The sequence below is a fragment of the Erithacus rubecula genome (genome assembly GCF_903797595.1).
Source record: "Erithacus rubecula genome assembly, chromosome: 1".
NCBI classification, from domain to species: Eukaryota; Metazoa; Chordata; class Aves; order Passeriformes; family Muscicapidae; genus Erithacus; species Erithacus rubecula.
The window spans coordinates 7,214,344-7,236,756 of record NC_136658.1 but is presented as its reverse complement, the minus strand read 5'-3'; positions in this window follow the sequence as shown (position 1 = coordinate 7,236,756).

Sequence of the window (22,413 nt, the reverse complement as noted above, 5' to 3'; positions counted from 1 at the left end):
CTGCCTGCCTACCAAACATACATCTGTCATGTACAGGATATGTGAGAGCTGGTCAAATAGGTTTTTATAACAACACAGAAGTGGAGGTTTATTCAGAGTATGCCTGATCTCAGCTGAATGTAGAAGTCTAAGTGAGACTAGAGGTATAAAAATCCAGTGGGAGAAATAGTTCTCCAGACCATTTGCTCATCAATCCCACAGTATGAAAAATTACATCAGATTTCCATTAATTACAGAGAACAAGTAAAAATCAAATGTCTTCAGAATGCAAACATACAAAATATTCTGGGTTTAAATCCACCTTGCTTTTTCTAAAGATCTAAAATCCAACTATTGCATCATCCATTAAATTGCATATTTACAGCTCTCATGATTCAAAATATATGGAGAAATCCAAAGCTAACTAAATTTCCTTTACTTTCCAAAAGCACAATTTCTGATCTGAAGCCAACCATGGGACACAGCAAACCAAAAGTGATCTGGCTGAAGAAGCTGTGCAAAATTGACAGGAGAATGGCTCATGAAGCACAGGCCTAAACAGAGTCATTCTGCACCAATGCAATATGAATATTTCAAAAGCAAAGTCATCACTAACACAGATTTTTAAAATATGTATTCAAAATGGAAAAATTCTTTATCATGCATATTATCCTTTTTATTATTATTATTTTTTTTCCCTGTAATGGTCTATGGAATATCTATTTAGTGCCTGTTACCTCTTATCCAGTCCTTCCTGACAGGTTTACAAGTGACCACACCTGCAGCAAAGAGGATTGCAAGGGAGAGGTTACAAACATCCTCTGGTAAACATAGCAAAAAGAGAAGAGGAATTAAAAAGATGGGAAAGGTTTTGGGGTTTTTTTTATCTGCAAAATGAACTACATGCACATTTTGTCTAAAGTTTTCTATTTAATAATTAGTGGTTCACAGAAAAAAGGTAAAGTCACATAAGAAAACTCTTAAACCCAAGTTGTTTTGTCAATACAGAAGAAAAACAGGTCTAAATATATCATTCCTTTAGTGGAAAAAAAAAAGCTTCCTTCCAATTGTCAAAATGTTCATCTGTATAGGAAAATGGATAATCATAGTTGTGTCCTCTGCTGTTTATTAAAGAAAGAAAATTAGGTGCACCATATGTAGATAATTTTTGTCTCTTCTGTAGGAACAAATCATCCTTCTCACCCTTCAACAATCCATCACAACTTTTTTTTTGCCATCAGCCCAAATGACCAGCTGAGGGGATTTTGCTAATTAACTAGAAGTTGCAATGTGCAAAATTCAGCCATCAGGTTGTTTTTTCTTCTCCTAAATAATAACATAATCAGAACATTAAAATGCTCCTGTTGGCTTTATCTTATATTCTTATGTAAAACAGAGTTATTTAAGAACCAGGGTAAATATTGAGAGTATTAACTAGTAAAAGCTAATGAATGATAGAGGCCCCATGAAGCTCAAAGTGAATGCCAAAATGCTCCAGCAAACAAGGCCATTAGATTTTCCACCCACTACGCTGCCAATAAGGCAAATACAATGATTTCATTTATCTAAATAACTGCTGCTAGTCACAGATAATGGCAGCTTAAGCTACTCAGTGTGCAGCAGGCCACTTGGAGGAACAAAACAAAAATAAAGCACGCTGCAGAAGAATGAAAGAACTGTGCAGTTGTGTGCTGGGCTCTGCCAGAGAGCTCCCATTATTCCTGGTTACCAGAAGGAGCACGCAGGTGAGCAGATAACTGCCTGGATAAACAAATGTTCACAGCACAGCTCACACATTGAAAAACTGGCCCACAGACCAAACCTGCACAACCTTCAGCATAAGTAGGCTCTTTCTTTTTTTTCCCTTTTTCATGCCTGCATGTACCAGATAAAGTCACAGGCCTCCCAGGCAGCGACTAGAACAAATGAGCTGGTTCAAAGGGTGTTGTGAAATGCTCTCCCACCCTACACAAAGTGCCATTTTTCCTCTGCCTGCTCAGTGCCATCTCTAATCCAAAGCAATTGCCCTAAGGTGCCAGACACATACAGAATGAGACAGCCAGCAACAGCAAGTAGCATCAGTCTGCCTCCTCCAGATACTAAATGCTGCCGGACAGAAAACTCGTGCTGCCTGTGTCCCACCAATTCCAGAAGAACTCATAATGATCTCAGCTGCTGCTCCTCAAATCACCACAGTAATTCTGCAATGAATGTGTCACTAAGGAGAGAAAAATCATCTAGATTTACTCAGCAAAGAATATAAAAAGGGGGGTTTAATTACAAACAAAATGCTTTATTTTCAGACAGCTCACAGTTAATTTTTTCGCCCTGCCACTGCAGTGAAGATGCATTAGCTGATCAACAAGCAAACCTTGAACCACATAGTTTACAGTGCAGAACTTCAGTGTAAATGGAAGTAGTTGCTGATTTACACTCTGCAGCTGAGGGCAGTAACTTTCCCAGCCAAATTATGCAAGCTACCTATGCTCCTGTAGAAACCCAGGGGATAGAGTGAAAAGAAGTGTGGAGAGGAATAATCAATAAATGTTTCTAGCATAGTTTGCCAGAAGATGGACTCCATGCCATGCTCTAAAGTGAGAAAAATAATGGAAAACCAGCAAATAGACTGGGTGCTGGTTTCTCAGGCTGCATTTGAAACCTCACTGATACTTTCCCTAGGTTAGAGAAATTAAATGAAATATTGAAAAAACATTCAAATGAGTTACAGCAGAAAATATTGCAGGGAACAAAATGTCTCAGCTGGTAGCTGATCTTTGATGAGCAGGTACTCTGACCTCCAGAAGTGCAGTGTGAGGTCAACCTTGAACACTCTCAAAGAGCTTTGGGTTGGCTCTTTTCTCATCTCTCTGCCTGGGGGACCAACAGCTTCAGTGGCAGATCAAATTAAATCAACATTAAGAAGGTTGTGAAGAAAGATTGTCCTCTAGAATATCAGTACTCACATAAGGCTTAGAAGGACAAAGGCAGAACAGAATTATCAGAATTATGTCCTGTATCGCTGAGGAAATACCATCTCACCAGAAGCTCCCACACAGGAACAGAGAAACATTTTCTACCCTCTGAAACAAGCTGGTTTTCTCCCAACAGTAACAGCATAAAGATAACTTAGATTAATGTAGCTGGAGAGAATTTTTCCTTACAAAACCAATGTCTGCAGGCTGAGGTGCAGCTGAAAGGAGCACCCAGGCATGGAGGGAGGCCATAGCCTGGGCTTCTGCCTCAGAGCAGGAAAAATCCCTTTCACTCAATGACAATTCAGGGCCCAGGAACAGCTGGTGGAAAAAGACATCAGTGCAGCTTCACTGATTGTTCTGAAGTTCTCAGGAAAGGTGCTCTTCTCAAATATTTACTTTTTGAACTAGCAGAGGCTGTGACCAGATGTAAAATTTTGAGAAGCAGCTGGGCTCACATGTGCTTAGCAAGGGAAGGACCAGAAGTCAGCATCAGTGGATGAGAGAAAAATTTCTTATTTCAAAGGTTTATTTTTGTTCAGAAAAGTACCAGATTTCAGTCTTGCATTTGCAACCCTGACCTTGGAAATATCACTTCCTCACTCTGCTGCTTTGCCTTTCTGCCTCTACAGCGCCTGAAAATTATTCTTTTAACCTGTAATCTGTCATAACTAAACTCAATAGATTAAATTTTTATTTAAAACTCCATATTTTATGTCTTTCACATATTTCAGTAGAAGCATGGCTCTTATTTTTTAAAGAAACACTTGACTCCTTTGTTGTTAATTGTACAAGGTGATTTTTTTTTTCCCCCAATTTATATCTCTATAATGTAGAATTGAATTTACTTTCCACCATTTTACTTTTAATTATTACAAGACTCCTAAGCAATAAACAGAAGAAACATATTGATGGGACAAGCCTTTTAAATGATGGGACATAACAATTATTAATTGCAACTTAAAAGTCCCTAGTAGCACTTTTTTGCTATAAATACTGTCTCACTTCAAAAGCTGGAAAAGACTAGTGTTGTGCAACAGTCAATTAATTAGATATACTGCAGATACCTTTCCTAATGAATTTGATTATTAATAGCACTCTCAGATTTAAATACTGACTCAAGTGTTAGCATCCATAATTTTTTTTCAAAGATTAATATATTAGACTGCATAGGCCACCTAATTTAATTGCAAATTATTTTCTCTACTATCATGTGGTCTATTGTATGTTGAGTTCACCTTATTGCACTAATTCAGACAGATGTGCTAGGTGGCAAAACTTTAAATCATAAAAAACAAACAATATTTTGCATTTCTTCTATCTGTTCTCTGTTATTTTCTGTGGAGCATGACAGAAATTTATTCTTAGCTTAAATAAAAGGATTGTAAAATAGCATGGCTGTCACAAGTAAATCAAGTGTCCTTCTTAAAGACATGAAAATGCTTAGCAAGTTTTTGTTTTAATCCCAAGCATGTTTGGGAATGGGTAATTTCTTTTCAGAAGGAATGTCTCTACAGGCAGGGAAGTCATTTTGTCAGTTCTGTGAAAGAGCTTTTAATTACCTGATTTTAATTGAGTCTTGCACATACACATTGGGAAACAATTTATGAGGTTTTCTGAGTCTACAACATAGTTTACACAATAAATCATTCTCTCTGCACTTAACTCACATGCAGTCTTTGAGACAGGGTTTGTTGGTATTCTGGGATTTTTTTCTTTTCAAGTAATATGAAAAGCACAGAGAGATAATAATGTGGCATGGAAGAAGGTTTTGGGACAGATCTGTTTTCCTCTCAGCTGCACCAGTTATGCATTAGGAGACTGGACAAGCCATGTCCCCTCAGTTTGGCATTTGCACTGGGGACAAGTATTTTCCATTCCTGTTGCAGTTTTCTGAGAACTGAAAATATAAAACCTGCACCTGGGAACAAAATGCCTCGTGACTACATTGCAGAAGTTCAAACACCAACTTAGGCTAAGATGAAATTAAGCCTGCATTTTGCTGTTTGCTTCTGTTTGCAAAAGGATTAACTTCAGTAAAAAAAAAAACACTGATTCACAATTGTGGTCACAACTTCCTGCCAAGGTAATGGGAAGGGAAAATGTGACTAAATGCTTGAGGAAAGTTCCAAATATTTGGATTGCAGCAGAACCCAGAGGTGCCAGGAAAAACCAGCAGAAAACTACCTCTGTTCTGATGAGCTCCTCTCACGAATAGGATGTGGGGAAAGGAGTAGCTCTAGTACTATTTAATTAATTAGTGTCTTAGTTTGCTCTTTGTTTTACACAAGACGTGAAAGATTTTCTGTGGATGACTCAGAGCACAGAGTACACCAAGGAGAAAGTGCTAAACATTCTAAAGACCTGGCTGCACTGGCTGCTTCTGGGGGCTCCACTATCTTCATAAATTGATAAGAGTGATCCTGCAGTGAGGAAGACTTTTCCTGAGTTGTGGCTTCACTCAGTGTTTGTCAAGGTAAATAAAATCCAGAAATATACTGCAGAATGGAGTGGTGATGTGAATTTCTGCAAGCAAAGTCATGGAAATCATTGGCTACTCACCCTTTATAGATCCTTCCTCCTGATCCTTGGCTCTTGGCCCTGGGAAATTCTGCTACAAAGGAAATTTAAAACAAGCATATATCACTAATGACAGAAAAGACATTCACAAAGCTGACACAAGAGTGTGGTACTAAGTGTACAGGCAATAACAGTCTCCTGAAGAATTGATTAAATTCCTTATGAAAATTTTAAGGCATAGTCCTTGGGAAAAAAATAAATCCTATTGAGACAGAGAGACTAGTAATCAAATTTCTTCTCAATTCTTCTCCCTAGCCCTAATTAGTAGGGAATATTTGCATTGAAACAATCTCTTTTTCTCCTTCATTCATTTGATCAGCTGCTTATCCCTCACCTGGAGCCATAATCTCTTGTCTGTAGCTTCATAATCTCCTGCACTGCTAAAGGGATTAGGTATCCAGGTGAAGCATAAACAGCAGGAACAGATGATCACACAGGAAACAAACACTATCCTGATTTTTCAGATGCCACTTTTCCCCACAGTAATTAGGTAAAAAAGAAACTCTAACAATCACTGCCTCTTAGAAAGCAAAGGAGGAACCCTGTAAGCATATAGAAGAAAATAAAAAACAAACCAAAAAACACAACACAAACCTTAAGACATAGCTTTTTAAATAATTCTCCCCCGAAGTAAAACCGCATAGAATTACAAAATAAGTAATATTAAAAGATAAGAAGATTAAGGCAAAAAAAAAAAAAATAGAGAGATTATTCTAACACTTTCACAATTTGCTGCAATCTTTACAATGCAAATATTTTGTATTACGAAAACAGATGTCACTTTCTCTGGGCTTCTAAAAAAATGGTGAATCTGAACTGTGAGGGGAAGGTTACATTTTCTGTCTGCAGTTTTCCCTGGGCAAGATTGACTCTGCCACTCTACAACCCAAACTCACTTGTAAATTTCTTTTATAAATTTATAGAGCATTTCTTAGCATGTGACTTGTTTTAAAGCCAGGCATCTATTAAGGTTAAGCACTCTGACTACATGTGATCATTAAAAATGCATAAGGCAAGCATTTCTAAAATTCAATATGTATTTAATTCAAAATTCATCATTTGTAAAATTCAACATTTCAAAATTGTAAGATCTAAATCTAGCCAGTTCATACCCTTTTGACACATCTAATAGTTGAGATTTTCTTTTATTATTTATCATTTCACTCTTTTCCAGCTATACTTCTGACATTAGGATCAACTACAGCTCTCTCTAACACATTGTACAAATGGAAAGATTTCAGTAATTGCTTTTGGTCTAAATTTGTAAGAAAAGAAAAAAATATTTTGAAATGCACTCTTTCATTAAGTCTGGCTAAACAATAAGTTTTACAAAAAACAAACAAGGGCAGATAGATTTTTTTTTTTTTTTTTTTTTTTTTTTTTGTTGTTATTCAGTAGTGCTTACATGTGGGAATTGGGTGAAATGACAGCATCACCTGGAAAATGAGAAAAAAAATGAGACAAGCAGAAAACAAAGTCATTCTATTAAAAAACAGATAATTCTTCATGTCTCTCCTCTTCAGTTCAAGTTACAAGGTGCTCCTGCTTGCAGATCTCCCAATATTGTCTGGGCCAAATAATGATTTGATTCCTTCCCTGGCAGTTTAAGGAGCAATGGATCTGCTTGTCTCCATCAGCAGCCAATGCAGATTTACAGCAAGTAAAGCAAGCAAGCCAAAACCTATTCCCAAGAAGAGCAGTGTCCCTTCCATCGATTAGGATAGATTTCAGTGAGTGGACATAACAGACTGCAGGAGGTTGGAAAGGTTGTTAAAGATCTGCAAAAGCTCCAGTGAAATGCAGATGGAGTTAACACAGTTGTGCTGATGGAACCAGACCCTTCTGTACTCCTGCCAGCAGCACAGCAACACAATCACTCTAGAATCAAAAGATTCTGTCCAGGCAGACAAAACCCAGCACCTGAGCCAGGGAATTGATATCTGCCTATACCTACATTTCTTCTGAACTGCTATTTAAAATCTGCTATTCGAAATCTGACCATTTGGCAAAACTCACTGAAAAATAACAGCCAAACAGATTCAAACCTCACCTGGCAGCCCTGTCTGCTACACTGTTATAAACAACTATAAATCCTTGTTTTCAGCAGAGATATCTGTGGAAATGGGAGCAAAAATTCTTCAGGGGTTTAGGCCAGACAGAAGATGTGTGCTGATGCTGTGGCAAGGATTGCCTCTGGTGGTGTTGCACACTTAATGTCAAGCTGAATTTGAAAAATGCAACTCATTAACGTGAATTATGAAAATAATGCAAAAGGGCACTCACCAGAGGACTTTATTTTTTCCTTTTTTCTTTTTCCTTTTGCCCACCTCCACCCTCCTTTTTTTTCCCCCTTTTTTGCTCTTCTGTGAAAACACTACCACTCTTCCAGGAGATGTACACACTGCCTGCAGGTTTCCAGGGAAAGTTACCCTAGCTGAGACATTTGTTGTGGTGTGAAAACCCCTCTCAGCTGCAGCTGTGGCCAGAGGCACAGGAACAGCAGTGGGCAGGGCTGGCCATGCAGGCAGGCACAGTGCTGGGCTCATTCCCCTCATTCCTCAGAGCAGCCTCGGGCCATTGACCTTCCAGAGCAAGCTGCAGAGCTCATCTCTCCTTCATGGAAGTGGAAAAATGACTTAAAAGGCAAATCCGAGACTAAAGAAACTATGATATGGAACAGCCTGCTGCTTTTTTTTCTCTCTCTTCCTTCACATTTGTATTCATTATTCTAATCACAGCATATACTAGAAGAGCCTAGAATCTAGGGCAGGTGCCTGAAATGTCATACATAACTCCAATCCACTAAATATCTCAGAAAATTGTAACATCGTTGGTGATTGCTCAGTTACTAATTAACAATGAAGGACAAAAATCACTGCAAATGTGCCATTTGGCCAAGAATTGACTAAAAGGTAAAGTGTGGAAAAGAAATTATGAAGTGTTAATGAAATATGCAACATTTGGGGTCTGTATGCACCTGGGGAGAGCAAAAAGTTATACTTTCTTAGGCAACCTTAAATAAGAAAAGAATTTACACAAATTAGGTGTATGATAACAAAAATCACTCTTTTTTGAGCAGCAAAGCTTTAAAAATATTTGTATGCAAACAGCACAGAGTTAAGGTATCAGTTTCTTCAAAAGAACTTTAAGTTGGTCTTAATGTTAAAATATTAGCCACCCAAAAAACCAAATTCACCCTCTATAGTACTCAATGAGAAAAATGTTCAAGATGGAGATGCCATAAATGTGAGCGTCTGACTGAGAACTTGTAAGTTGTTAAAAATAAAGATCTTTTAAATGTTACAGCTTGAACACTTTTTGATACAGTTTGGTAGCTTATTGTTTCAAAGACAACAAGTGAGAAAGAATTAGAATACACTAAAAAACATATAGTACAGCAATGTGACTTTTATACTCAACACTTGCACAAGATAAATTTACTAAAAACTATCAGATTTATGTTTCTAGAGAGTGGATATTCAGTACTGTAGTACATCAAGTAATATTTCTTACTAAAGAAGAAAGAAACAGTGTTCCTATTGAATCTCAATTGATTTGTGCTGTGTTGCTGCCAACACAGACAAACACAGGAGATTAGTAAAGGGGGAAAATGCTTATTTTATATATAACTGGATAAAGTGTGATCCATCATCCATGAAGGCACAGGCTGTGAATCTCAGCTAGAACTGCTCCTTGCAGCCATCTGGTGCAGACCATCACCTGGCCAGCCTGGCACTGTGGTGCCTGGGCAGGTGCTCTGATCCCCCCAGGTGCTGTCTGGGAATCACCTCATGTTGTTTTGGGCACAGTCAGGGAATAAGGTGGATGAAAACAACAGAAGAAAGAACAAAACAGGCACTGGGGGAAAGTAGCAGGAGGTTCTCCAGGGTACAGAGCTACAATTTTCCCTCTTTCAGTGACTACAGCTGACCTGCAAAAGTCCATTTAACTCTTCTCCCTGTCCTCAGGTGCTTTGGTTTTGGTCTTGGTGTTTTGGGCATTTCTTATTTGCTTGTTGGGGTTTTATTCTTAGGGGTTTTGGTTTTGTTTTTTGGTTTTTCTGGTTTTTGTTTTTCTCTTGTTCATGGGATTTTTAGGGCAAGGGAAAATGGGATTGTTTTTTTGCTTGTTTTTTGGGTGGGATTTTTTGTGGGTTTTTGGGTTGTTTGTTAAAATTTTGACGAAGAATATGATAGAAGATTTTACTATTTGATTAAGGCAGGTTCAATTAATGATCTGTCACCTTTGGTCAACTAATTCAGAAAGTGTCCTTCTTTTTACCTTCTGCTTCACTCACAGTCCTCAGCCTCACTGCTTCATCAAAATTCTTGTTGTCCTGGTTAACTTGAATGTTTCCAATTACTCTACTTTTTTTTTCTCATTTCATCTGCCTTTTTGTTTCTCCTCTCACTCTAATCTCTCTGTATTTGCTGTAAGTAGTAACTTAGGTCCTTAAAATCATTGCAGAGGTGAAAGCAATATCTGGAATCTCTGTCAAATAACACAGGTGCCCTACAAGGATTGTTAAATTCTGACCAGCTTAGCTCATTCTGAGGGAGCACCAACAGGCTGCAAATGAGATAAAAACCTGTGCTGAGAATGTTGAGATGTAATAACACTGATCATGTTACACAGGCTAACATTTTAACAAGGATTCAGGGAAATGTACTGGGAACATTTGAGGAAAAAAACTACACAGCTCAGGGAAAGCAAAGAAGAGACCAAGCAGCTTTAGTGCATATCTGCTCTAGATGGAGTAGGAGAACTAAATAATCAAATTCCAGCATCTTAAATCAAAGCTGAATTTCTGGTTTATTGCATGAAAGTTATATTGCTTGTTAGCTCAAGTGTTTAAGCCCTTTTCTTTTTTAGTTCAAAAATGTTAAATTTTGTAGTCCATCAATCCAACCATCTCAGAGCTGTTACTGGAGCTAAAAACCTCATAAGGGAAAAAAATTAAAAACAAATTAACGTGAGAAGATGAGATAAATCAAGTAGTGAAGTCAAGGGTAAATTATCAAAAAGATCTTTTATCAAAAATGAATAATTTTTTCTACTTCAAGAGTAACCCATTAATTTTATTCCCCCACTCCATTCCTTAGCATGATTGTAGTTCAAGCAGCATAATATAAAAATAGGCTTATTAAGATATGAAATGTGTTTAACTCTCATCATAAGCACCACAGTCCTTCAAAATTTAATTAAAAATATATATATAAATCAGGAGAGCATAAAAGCATTTGCACTTTTCAATAATTAAGGGGAAAAACACATTTATAATTGGCAAGCAGTAAGCAAAAGGGAGCCAGAAAATAAATGGCCTGGGTTGGACTTGGCAACTCTGAAGTACTAGGACTGCTTTCATTGACCTTAAATGAGCTTTTGCAGCATTTCCTACAGAGTAATTCCAGGGATTTCTTTCAAAATATAAAATGTAGGAGGCCCAGTGTGATCTGAGTTGGGCAGTGATTCCTTGCATTCCTGTGTCATTTCTGCAAGACACTGAGTTCCCCAGTCCTGAAGGAAAAAGGAGCACAAAATAAAAAGCATAAAATAGATATTCCTCTTTAAGGCTTTTATCTCACTGGCATCCCCCAATTGAGCAAGATCTTAAATTCCTGTCTAGAGTGGCCAAAGAGAAGGGGTGGGACACATCAGCCCCTCCCTGGCACAGGTGTGACCTGAGCAACAAATTCTGACCCTGGGGAGTTGGCTGCAGGTGTTATCAAACTCTGTGAGATAACTGGCACAACAATTTCAGGGCTTCTGGGGACTTTTTGAGAGAGCTTGCAATAAAATAAGGTAAATCACAGCAGAGCAGATTGGGGATGCAGCAAAAGCACTGATGGCGAAGGAAAAGTAATCAAAAAGATGAAATGGTTTGCCAGTCATTATCAGCTCTTAGTAGATGATTATTATTTGGCTGAGATACCTAGATCTGTATCTCAGGAACTGTGGGAACCTAAATTCTATTTCATAATTCATGGGCAGCCTGAGAGGTAGGCAGAATTTTTTGGCAAATGTACAACATTAAAACACATCTTCAAATTCAGTATACTGAACCTTGAATCCTGCTTTCCACTTCATGTAACTCTGATGCTAAGGTATCAGAGTCCTGGTAATTTACATCTCTGTGTCACAAAGACAAAACCACAGCTTTAGGGAGGAAATGTAATAGTTCCCACCAACCTAGAATTTGATCCTAGAACTTTCCTGATTCACTTCCTTAAGGGAGCCCAGTTCAATGAGAGATTCAATAGAATCAACTGAACAAACAAATAGCATTGAAACCACTTAACCAAGAACATTCAGGATTACAGATTCTATGGCTACTTTAGCAAGTTGTCAGGGCAACAGTTCCACTTAATATTTAAATAAATATAATTAATGTGAAAGAAATATACAAGCTTATTTGCTTGTCTGTACATTTCCCTAATTAATGCAGAGTCTATAAAAAAAGGCTCATTAGCAGAATTCCACAAGAGGAAGATCAATCTTTTCATTCTGTTCTGAAAACAAAACAAAACAAAAAAATCACAAAATCCAAACCTCAGTAATTGAACAATCTGATGACATGTTAATAAAGTTTTCATTGCTTATTGGTTATGCATATATGTCTAGGAAATTCAAAAGTAAACCAGACCTTTTGTGTTAGGTTTGTTCAGGCATTCAAACAGGAGTTGTTCCTGACCCTAAAACAGATGGAATCTGATCAGTATTGATGTAATCTCTCACTGAAATAGAAGAATAAGAAATATATTTTGTGTGCTCATGCGTGGGGCACACACACATCAAGAAATGTACACATGTGCTTTCAATGGAGACAAGCCTTAAAAAGGAGAAACTGAACAGTCACAGGTATTCCTAAAAGAAAAAGGTAGTACTTTAGTGCAATTTTCACTTAAGGTCCTGGCAAAGATCAGGTCTGGCTTTTCCCCTACTCAGGATCAAGGAGCCCAGGTCCCTTTTGCTCAGTTCCCCAGCCACATTAAGACCAAGATATCCACATTTAATGATTGGGCCAAATTAAGTGTTTCAAGCATTATAGAACATTATTTTACCTTGGCAGCAAAAAATAAGAACATTTTTTATAATTCTTAAATATTTGGATATTACCAGTGTGTTGAAAAAAACAAATAAATTCAATTATTCACCCAGAAAGACACTGACATCTGCTTAGAAGGAGAAATTAATGTAAAGTTATTGCTGGATTTTTACAGAAACTGAGGAATGAAATTTCCTTGGGGACTGGAATGAGAATGACAGCTTCAATACTTTTGCTTAGCCCTCTTAAAAGTTTTACTTTTTTAAGCTTTAGTGGTAGTTAAACTATATTTATAAATAATTATTGCTCTCTGTGATATCAAAAGCATAAATAGGGATTATTCTATAAGCAACAAATCTATTTGAAGTGAATCTTTTTTTTTGTTGCCACCACAAGATGCCTGGGTAATGCCTATCTCTGGTGATCTGGAGGTCTCCTTTACCTACTCCAGAAATACAATTCTTGTCATTTATACCTTTTCATACTTTTATCATAGAACATGACACCCCCCACAATTACTCCATTTCCTGCAGAATGCAACATTACAGTGCAATGACAAAATCCAGCAGAAAATGAGCTAAATCAATACATGAAGGGCATCAAGGTTCATCCCATCCAGCTCACAGGTGGGCTTTGTCTATTACTGCAATTAAGGAATAATTTAGTAAGGAAGTGCATTGTAAGCTCTGAAAGCAGAGAATGAACATCCTGACATGCATCCTCCTTGTGACAGATCTGTCAAGTGGGCCTGGATCACTTTGAGCTTCTGTTGAAGATGAAAATCATCCTTCCACAATCCCTTATGAGAATATAATAATGGAATCACAGAATGGTTTGGGTGGGAAGGGACTTTATGATCATCTCATTCCAATCCCCCTGCCATGGACAGGGACACCTTCCACCATCCCAAGCTGGTCAGAGCCTCATCCAACCCAGCCTTGGAAACTTACAGGGTGAGGCAGCCACAGCTGCTCTGGGCACCCTTTTCCAGCATGTCACCACTCTCACAGCAAAGGATTTATTCCTGATATCTAATCCAAGCCTGCTTTCATTCTGAAGCTATTCCCCCTTGTCCTGTCACTCCATGTTCTGTTAATAGTCCCTCTCCATCTTCCCTGTGTGCTCCCTTCAGGTGTTTGTGGCACCAGGAAACTTCAAAAACTCAAAGACTGAGAACCAACTCCTAATTTTGAGCCTGTGGCTGTACCAATGGGAATGGCAACCCTCAGGTGCAGCAGCCTAGGAATGAAACAGGGAATCTCCAGAGGGTGAGGGGAGCTGTTTCACTCTGTGCTGCTATATAAATTGAAACCCCCCTCACACTAAAAGAAAAAAATAGCAAACATAAAACTTGTTAGCTTTTAAAAATCTTCTGGCACACAAAGACAAAATAGTCCCAGCTAAAAAAACCTTCCCAAGCCAAATTACAGTTGTCATCCAAACATCCTGTTGGTAATGATTTCGTTCACTGAAATGTTACATGCACTACTTTCAATTTATGAATCTGCATTTCAGATGAAAAAGTGCAAAATAAGGTCTAGTAAATTAGATATTAAAGATTTTGCTACTGACTGCAGTTTCTGTTGCATTAGACAAGCACATTATTTCCCATAGCAGGCAGAAAAACAATGACTAAAGGCAGTTATTATGCTGTAACAGCTACATTAAGATAACTGCAAAAATAATTGTGGATTCACAACATCAACTCTGTGTAAACAGTTCCAGAAACATTTCTATAACTTTAATTTGCAGTGTTACATAAAGAACAGGGCTTAAGCCAAGGGATAGGGACAAACAATAGTGAAGTCCTGCAAATTTAGGAATAATAGTGCTGGCCTATTATGCTACATCTGTGTTAGCAAATATTTTAGGAACAGATCAAAGTGGCTGCTGAGCTCCTCACACTGCTATTCCACGTGGCTTTGGCAGTATGCTCTGCATTAGAGACAGTCTTACCTCCTTTGCTGAATCTTCCTGACAGGAAGAATTATTAGATGCACGTGGGAAGTCATTGCAGTAGACAGAGGACATGCATGGAAATATTGTGGGTCTAAGGAAAACACACCAAGGGACATTCAGAGTGCTTTTGGAGAAGCAGCTGCTTATTCCATCTCTAAAGAATCTACATGTTTTGTCCCAAAATAGCTCTGGGAACTGAGTTAGGATGTGGTATCTGGGGACTCATTTCAAAACTGCACATTACTGCTCTGATCTGAACCACTGCTGCAGACACAGACTTGCAGGCTACCAAACAATTTGCAGCACATTTATCTGTCTGAACTCAACTACCACTTTCCTGTTATCACTTTAAGAGGTTCAAGCCTTTTAGGTAACACTTCTAGAAAAATGTCACATAGCATTATTACACATCACTTGGTTAATTAAGCAGCATAATTTGTGGAAATATTGTGCTGTTGTTAATGATGTGACTTAGAGATGAAGAAAAGAAGACTACAGAACTACAGAAGGCGTACTTTAAAATAAGGCCAAACTACTCATGTTTCTGTGATGGAGAGATTCATAAACAGAAGATTTCAAAGCAGGAGAAGCAGCTGCACTACAGACACCTACCAGAGATACCTGGATATCTGTGCTCCACATGGATTCCTCTGTCATGTGCCCTCCATCCCCAAACAAACCTGCCTTCCCCAGAAAGAGGATTATCAGGCACCTGCTGCTGGTTCCTTGGGTGTTTTGCCAGCAGCAGTCACAGTGAAAGATGAGGTGAGCAGCTGATCAACTCCAGTTAGAACTGGGAGTTAGAAACTAAACTCTGCATGTGTGTGTAGCATACTTGAGGCTTCATATCCTTGTTTACCTTGGTCATTCTGTCTCCTGAGTTCCTGACTCTGCACTTGTAATCCCTGGAGCTCAGGCAGTACCTGCATACTGGCAGGGCATGGTTGGCTCCCCTGAGAGATGGGAAGAGGGTGAATTTGATGATAGCAATCCAGCAGGTTGCAGCAGGATTCACACCAGCTCACTCCCACTCATATACTGGGTGTCATCACAAACCCTTCATGTCTTAATACTTTGCTTTGCTTCCCCCAGTGCAATAGGCTGTACCTGGTGAGTTTGGGAGTGATTCTCTCAAATTCTGGGGAAGTCATCTGCCACAAATCAGCTTTGCCAAGTGAAGACGTGTGGGACACAAAACTGACTTTGACATATATGCAAAGACATGCTCAGACTTACCATTTCTCCTCATGGGGAAAATTCCAACTGCAGCAGACAAACATTGTTCAGCAGATGACATGGAGGATTAAATTTAAGAAGCTGAAGGTGGTTCATTCACACACCTCTGAATGCAGCTTGCATCTGTGCTGTTCCAGTCATTGCTGGGAAGGCAACAGTTGAAATGCTACTACTGATTTTTTCAGGTCAGGGACAGCCCTGAAAAGGGGCCCCAGACCAAAATGACAGAATCTATAAAATCTGGGGAAGTTAGGAGGTAGAAACTAGACCTTTAAGGATTAAGTAAAACATGGGCCAACACATTGTTTGTGCTGCATTTGCTGTGTCTCCATGCAAATCTCCTGAGAGATTTGTCTTTTGATGGTCCCAAACCCTTGCAAATACCTACACATCAAGACTTCCACCTCCCTGGGAGGTGGGAGACAGAAAAATAGGAAGGGATAGGGACACAAGGACTGCTCAGAAGATCCACGTGGCTCAATGCAAAGAAGGAAAACAGATAGAGGCACATAGGGCTGAGCATGGCATAGTCCTGGAATGTGGCTGGACTCTGCAGGGAGCACAACCACACCAGACACCTGCTCTCATTGTCCAGAATAAACAGGAAGATTGACCAGCTCAGTTCAGGAAAAGCTAAAGACAAGGCGGGTTGAAAGCTATGCCTCACATCAAAGCATGCCATGGCCTGAAACCATCAAGTCTGTTAATACTAAAGGTCAGTGTTTTTAATCAGTCACAGGAATGTCTACCTGTGAGCTACAGCCAGCAAGAAATCTGCAATTATCTTCCATGTTTAAACAACCTTGCACAGTGTTTTACATAACAAGATGTGTACCCACTCGAGCTGAAATGGGACTATTGCAATCAGACACTGTAACAAGCAGGCAGTGCAAGGCAAGTGTTTCCCGGTGAGCTTCTGCAGCAGCAGCAGATGCATAACTCCAGGATATTTGCTCCTTTCATGTTTTGTACCAGCTCTACCCAGTAGGGCAAATCATGTTCAGCTTGTTTCTAAATACATAGTGACATTACTGAATTCCTTGGGAATTTTTAAAATGGAGTTAATTGTCATAAAGAACTGCCTGCTGTGTTAATCCAGGAGTATGAGGAGTTGCACTTGTCTGAAAAGCTTGAGGAACACAGACTGGTAGATGCAGAAAGTTATTGAAAAACAGAAGGAAGAGTTAGTTCTGGGTGACAGCACAACTAGAGCAAAGACAAGCATTGAAAGTAGCATTCACCCCACTGGCAGGTTGCAGGGAGACTGAGATGCCCATCAATCCTGAAGAGTCAATTTTCCAGCTCAAGCTACAGATCTCAGCAGCTTGTGCCATTCTAGAGAGTTATTTTTCCACAAAATCAGTTCCCCAGTCCAGGTCATCACTTGGCATCACTATCATTTGTGCAAGGACCAGAACCAGGACAGCCTAACCCACCTGGGAGAGAAGATGCTGAGGGCAGCAACTTGGCCAAACCACTGCCTGCCAAGCTCCCCAAAAGGCACCAGGCAGGAGCTACACAGGTGATGGAATTTTAGAAGTCCAAGGAGGCCTATGGAAAGCCAACTCAATAGCCCTATCCCTTTACATGATTATTAAAACCTTTTTTTCCCATAAAAAATGGCACAGTAATTCAATTACACAATGAATTTAATGAAAACCCCTTTAAGCAGCTGCATACACCAACAGAGTTAAAGCTGTGAGTGCCCAGGCTTTGCACACAATGTAAGTATTGATTTTGAATTTTTTTTTTTTTTTTTTAATAGAACTATTCTGGAAGGGTTTTTGACAAATTGTTTCCTATGAAAATGCTCACTTGTCATAATTTTCATTTAAAAAATCCCATATTTGAAATACTGGAATATTTTTTGGCTTGGGAAAATAAGGGGTTTTATTGCACAAAAACCTGTTCTCTATGCCATAGTTTGCCTGCTCCATTTCATGAAGTGATCAACATTAGGTCCCTTCAGATAAACAAACCTGGATAGAAAAATTAATTTCAGTTTTGGACATGATGTGCTCACATAATTTGCTTTCTCATGCCAGTCTATAGATGTGCTTTTTTAGTGCTGCATAGGGTTAGCTGTTTTCTGACAAAGACATGCCACAGTCAAAGATTTAAAATTATTAGTGGAATTGCAAAGGCAGGAATTTAAGTATTTAGCAAAACCAGGAAAAATCTTCAGTATCTCTTATTCCCACCCCAGAAACTCCCACCTTCTGACTGAAAACTGGGATTTGCTCAAACACTCATAACTATTAGTGACACAGGTTACAGAATAAGGAAGAAGTTAGGGTGTTGCTTCTGGTCTAAAACCACTATTACAAACAAAGAAAACAACAAAAACCCAGAAGCAGCAGTCAACATATGAAAGGAGATTTCTGCAAAAGTAAAGGCTAAAATTTCATACATTTTAAAGATCAGGTTTTTCTTTCAGTTAATTTTCCATATCTTTACTGAAACAAAAGGTAGTCTTCTGCTAGAAGCTTCTATCCCATCCCCCCACCTTAATAATGAATAAACTTCTAGGAAACATTTTACATTAGAATTTACTTCCATTTTGAAGTAGAAAAATATTTTTCTACAGAGATAATCATATCCTACTACAGCAAAAGAACAGGTCCAAGAACTTTTAGCATGAAATGAATATATGGACAGCCTGTTTCTTCATACAGGTGATACCTGAACAGCAGGATAATTAACCTACTCCAGTTGTCTCACTCTACAACCCAAGCAAACACAAGATACACACCTGGGTTTCATGAAAGGCAAGGAAAGTTGGGGTTTATAGCCTACCTGTTATTTCAAATTACTTTGAAATTACTTCAGGTGCCTTCACCTACTTTCCTCCTGCCAGCCAATTTCCTTCTGAGGTAGACAACTCACTCAGCTTTTTCTGGAGGTGGTGGCTTGATCCCAGCAAACATACAAACACCCTCACAAGGTGCTTGCTTAGCCCCCTCTCCTCCAGGATGGTGAGGGAATAGATGGAAGGTGAGAACAATTCAGCAGGTAGAGCAAAGGGTTCATGTGCAAGCAAAGCAGGAACAGGAATTCATTCACAACTTTCCATGAGCAGGCACTGCCCAGCAAGGGGTGAGCGAGGACTGGGCAGGAAATAGAAGAATTCACACTGCACAAGCACCATTCAGCCAAAACACTGATTTATCAATACTATTTAACATGAACCTGCCCCACCAGACCCAGCACCCCAGGACAGCTGAGTGCTTGCCCCCAAGTCCTGCTGTGCTGGTTTTGGCTGGGGCAGAGTTAGTGTCTCACAGTGTCTGCCATGGGGCAGTGTTTTGGATTTGTGCTGAACACAGAGTTGATAATATGGAGATGTTTTGGTTGTTGTGAGCAGGGCTTGCACAGAGCCAAGACCTTTTCTGTTTCTCATACAGCCATTGCTGACACAGAGGCTGGGGGTGTGTGAGATTTTGGGAGGAGTCACAGCCAGGACAGGTACCCAAACTGCCCACAGGGATATTCCAGCCTGCATGACATCCTGCTCACTGCATGAAGTGGGGGAAAGAAGGAAGAAGGAGGGGATGTTTGTCTTCCCAAGCCACTGTAATGTGTGATAACGTGGGGCATTGATCACCTGGAGATGGCTGAGCACCTGCCATGGGAAGCAGGGAATGAACTCCTCGTTTTGCTCTGATTGTGTGCATGGCTTTTGTTTTCCTTACAAACTGCCTTTGCCTCTACCCATGAGTTTTCCAGCTTTTACCCTTCTGATTCTGTCCCTGATCCCTCTGGTGGGCAGTGGACAAGTGGCTGCCTGGGGTTAAACCACCACACCCATTACAGCACTGGCAGCTTGGTTTCTTCAGTGTTTGCACACACTTCTCCTAAATGCACTCTGTTCTGTCATAAACCTCATACCACCAGCAGAGACAGAACTATATGAATTTAACGCATTGAATATTCAATAATATTGTCTTGTTCTATAGATTTAAATTGTCATCTGTGAGGCACAGCCAGAAGAAACAAGCAAGTTGAGAAAGTTCGCTCCTAGCTTTTAATGATACTGAAAATTTGGAGTTAATTTGATGTGGAGTCAAATGACATGGATGATTAGTGCTGCATCAATTTTAATACTCTCTTAATACTGAGAAATTATTGTCTTCATCTTAACTTTCTAAAAGAGTTTTCAGACCTAGTTTAATTAAACATTTAGATTTTTCTTCCATGATCAAAACAGCTTTGTAAATATGCAAAACCAGCAGCTAAGCTCAGACTGATTTCTTCAACACCTACAAATTCTTATTTTTTGTCCTAATGTATTTTAGACTTTAATTTACCATGAATAGTCAAAACTTATTTATATTTACAGGGTACATATTGTACTCACAGGAATGAAAAATATAATTTGTCTCATCTAATGAGTTACCATTAGCTTTTGTTTCTATCTTTCTATAAGGAGAATATTTTTAATGTATTCAATTGGAGTTATTTTTTACCCAACAACTTATATAATTATTTTAAGAAGAGCAGTCATATGTCAGCCCATCACTACTACTGCAGCTTATTTGCACATAAATGAAAAACTGAAAAAGCCTACATAAAGGAAGCATTCCATGAAGAAAAAAACAAAACACTTTTCTCTCTATATAAAGGCAAACATGACCAAAACTTTTGGATTTTTTTTTTTTTTTTTTTTTTTTTTTTTTTTTTTTTTTTTTTTTTTTTAATGCTTGTGAGACTTTCAGAGAGATGTTGCTTCTCTCCTTGAGAATTTGAAACCAACTCTAGATAATTTGGTTTGGAAAACCAAACAGAACTAAAAAGTAAGATTGGCATAAGAAGCAGCTCTCCATCACAGCAAATTACACTCTCAACCCTTTAAAAACACTTGCACCATAAACTCTGAGGTGTGAAAACACACACATGTGCAGAGTCTTCCTTGTTAAAACCTTTCCAATTAATTGCTACAAAAATGCCACTTCCAGGCTGATTCTTGTGAACTGGGATCCCAGCTAAGGTATGATACATGAAAATATGTAAAACACTGCTTCATCTCTGTAGTGGTAGTTTAACAATTACAATGTGCCCAGTTTAGAAACACCAGTCAATGATAAAGTTCTTAGATGCAGAATACTTAAATTCCTAGAAAATTAAATTATGATGTAGAAGACAGGCAAACTATACACCTCAATATATCCTGAAGATAACTTTTTAAGTTATTTTTAAATTCTGAGAAATGAGATTTAAATAGACAGGAAATTCTTCCTTTAACCATTAACAGGTTGCTAAGAACATGGAGTCATGAAAAAAAAAAAAAAAAAGAGGAAGCTAAAACTACTTCAAGATGCTTAAAACATCATTTGAAAGCAGATTGACAGATTTATACACAAAAAAAAATCACCTTGCAGTATCTGCAAGAATCACACAATTGCTTATCTGGTATCTTACTGTTCACACAGCTGCTCTTCCTTTGGCATTACCAGCACCCCATTCCTGACTTGCAGAACACATAGTTTAAAAAGTCTTCACTGAATTGAATAGAATTAACAAGAAAAAATTCATAGGAAAAAACCACAGAAAGCTCAAAGAGTTTTTTCCAATTATATTTGTTTTCCAGAAGTACTCACCAATTTTAAATAATGATTCCATTCTTCATCTTCAAAATAAACCCTGAGTTGTGGGAAGAGGAGAAAACAGTGGGGAAATTGAAACTCATTGCTCACAGAGCACACCAGTGCAGTGGAAGCCTGCCTGTTATCACAATAACCACCTGGTCTGGAGAGTAACTTGAATTATTAAATACAAAGAACCCTTCAAAGACACAGTGCAAGACAGAGAGAAGGTCAGCCCAAATCCTTAGATAAACTGTCAGGTGAAGGTGAGCTTGAGTTTTCATGGTGTGTTAGAGAAACCATGGAGAAACAGCTTCTGGTGCCAGGGATAGCAAGAATTCCCAGATGACAGGGAACTGCATTTCCAAATGTTGAAATAGAAATCCTTATCAGTCCTGCACACTAAGAGGTTATCTTTAAAGACTGTTCTTCACCATGTCTGAGTATCTGTGGAGAGCTTTGTGCCCTGGGATACATCACCACAGAACACTTGGTTTCTTTCCCTGATGGAGCTAAGGAGTGCTGATTTATAAATGTAGTGGGAAGAACTACACTTTAAGTACCTCTTCCAGTGTGGCCAAGCAAAAAATCTCTGGAGCTCATCTGCTCTCAGAACATGCCAGGCTTCAACCAGACACGGTGACAACCTCAGCACATGACTGCAAGGAAAGGCCTTGGTTGCAAGGTGAAAGGTTGGAAGGTGAAAGCTGAATTTCTCTTCTCAATCCATCAATATTCAAAGAGCAGGAGGAAGAAATTGGCTTTCCATGGGTATTGAAAGAGAAAATTTTTCAGTCTTGCAAGACAGGCAACAGCACACTCACCATTAAAATGTAGAGATGAGCTCCAAAAAGCCCTAATTATTATTTTCTCTGTATTTACATGTTCACCTTGCAAATTTTATCATTCACTTTTATTAATCTATCATTAAATTAAAGAAAATGTGCCTAGGTCAAATATTCTATCAATCTCATTAGGAATGCTTCTGACCAAGACAAGTCTCTGATTTTAGGATGGAACAAAATCTAATCTGTCTTTCAGTGTTAAGACTGCTGTAAAA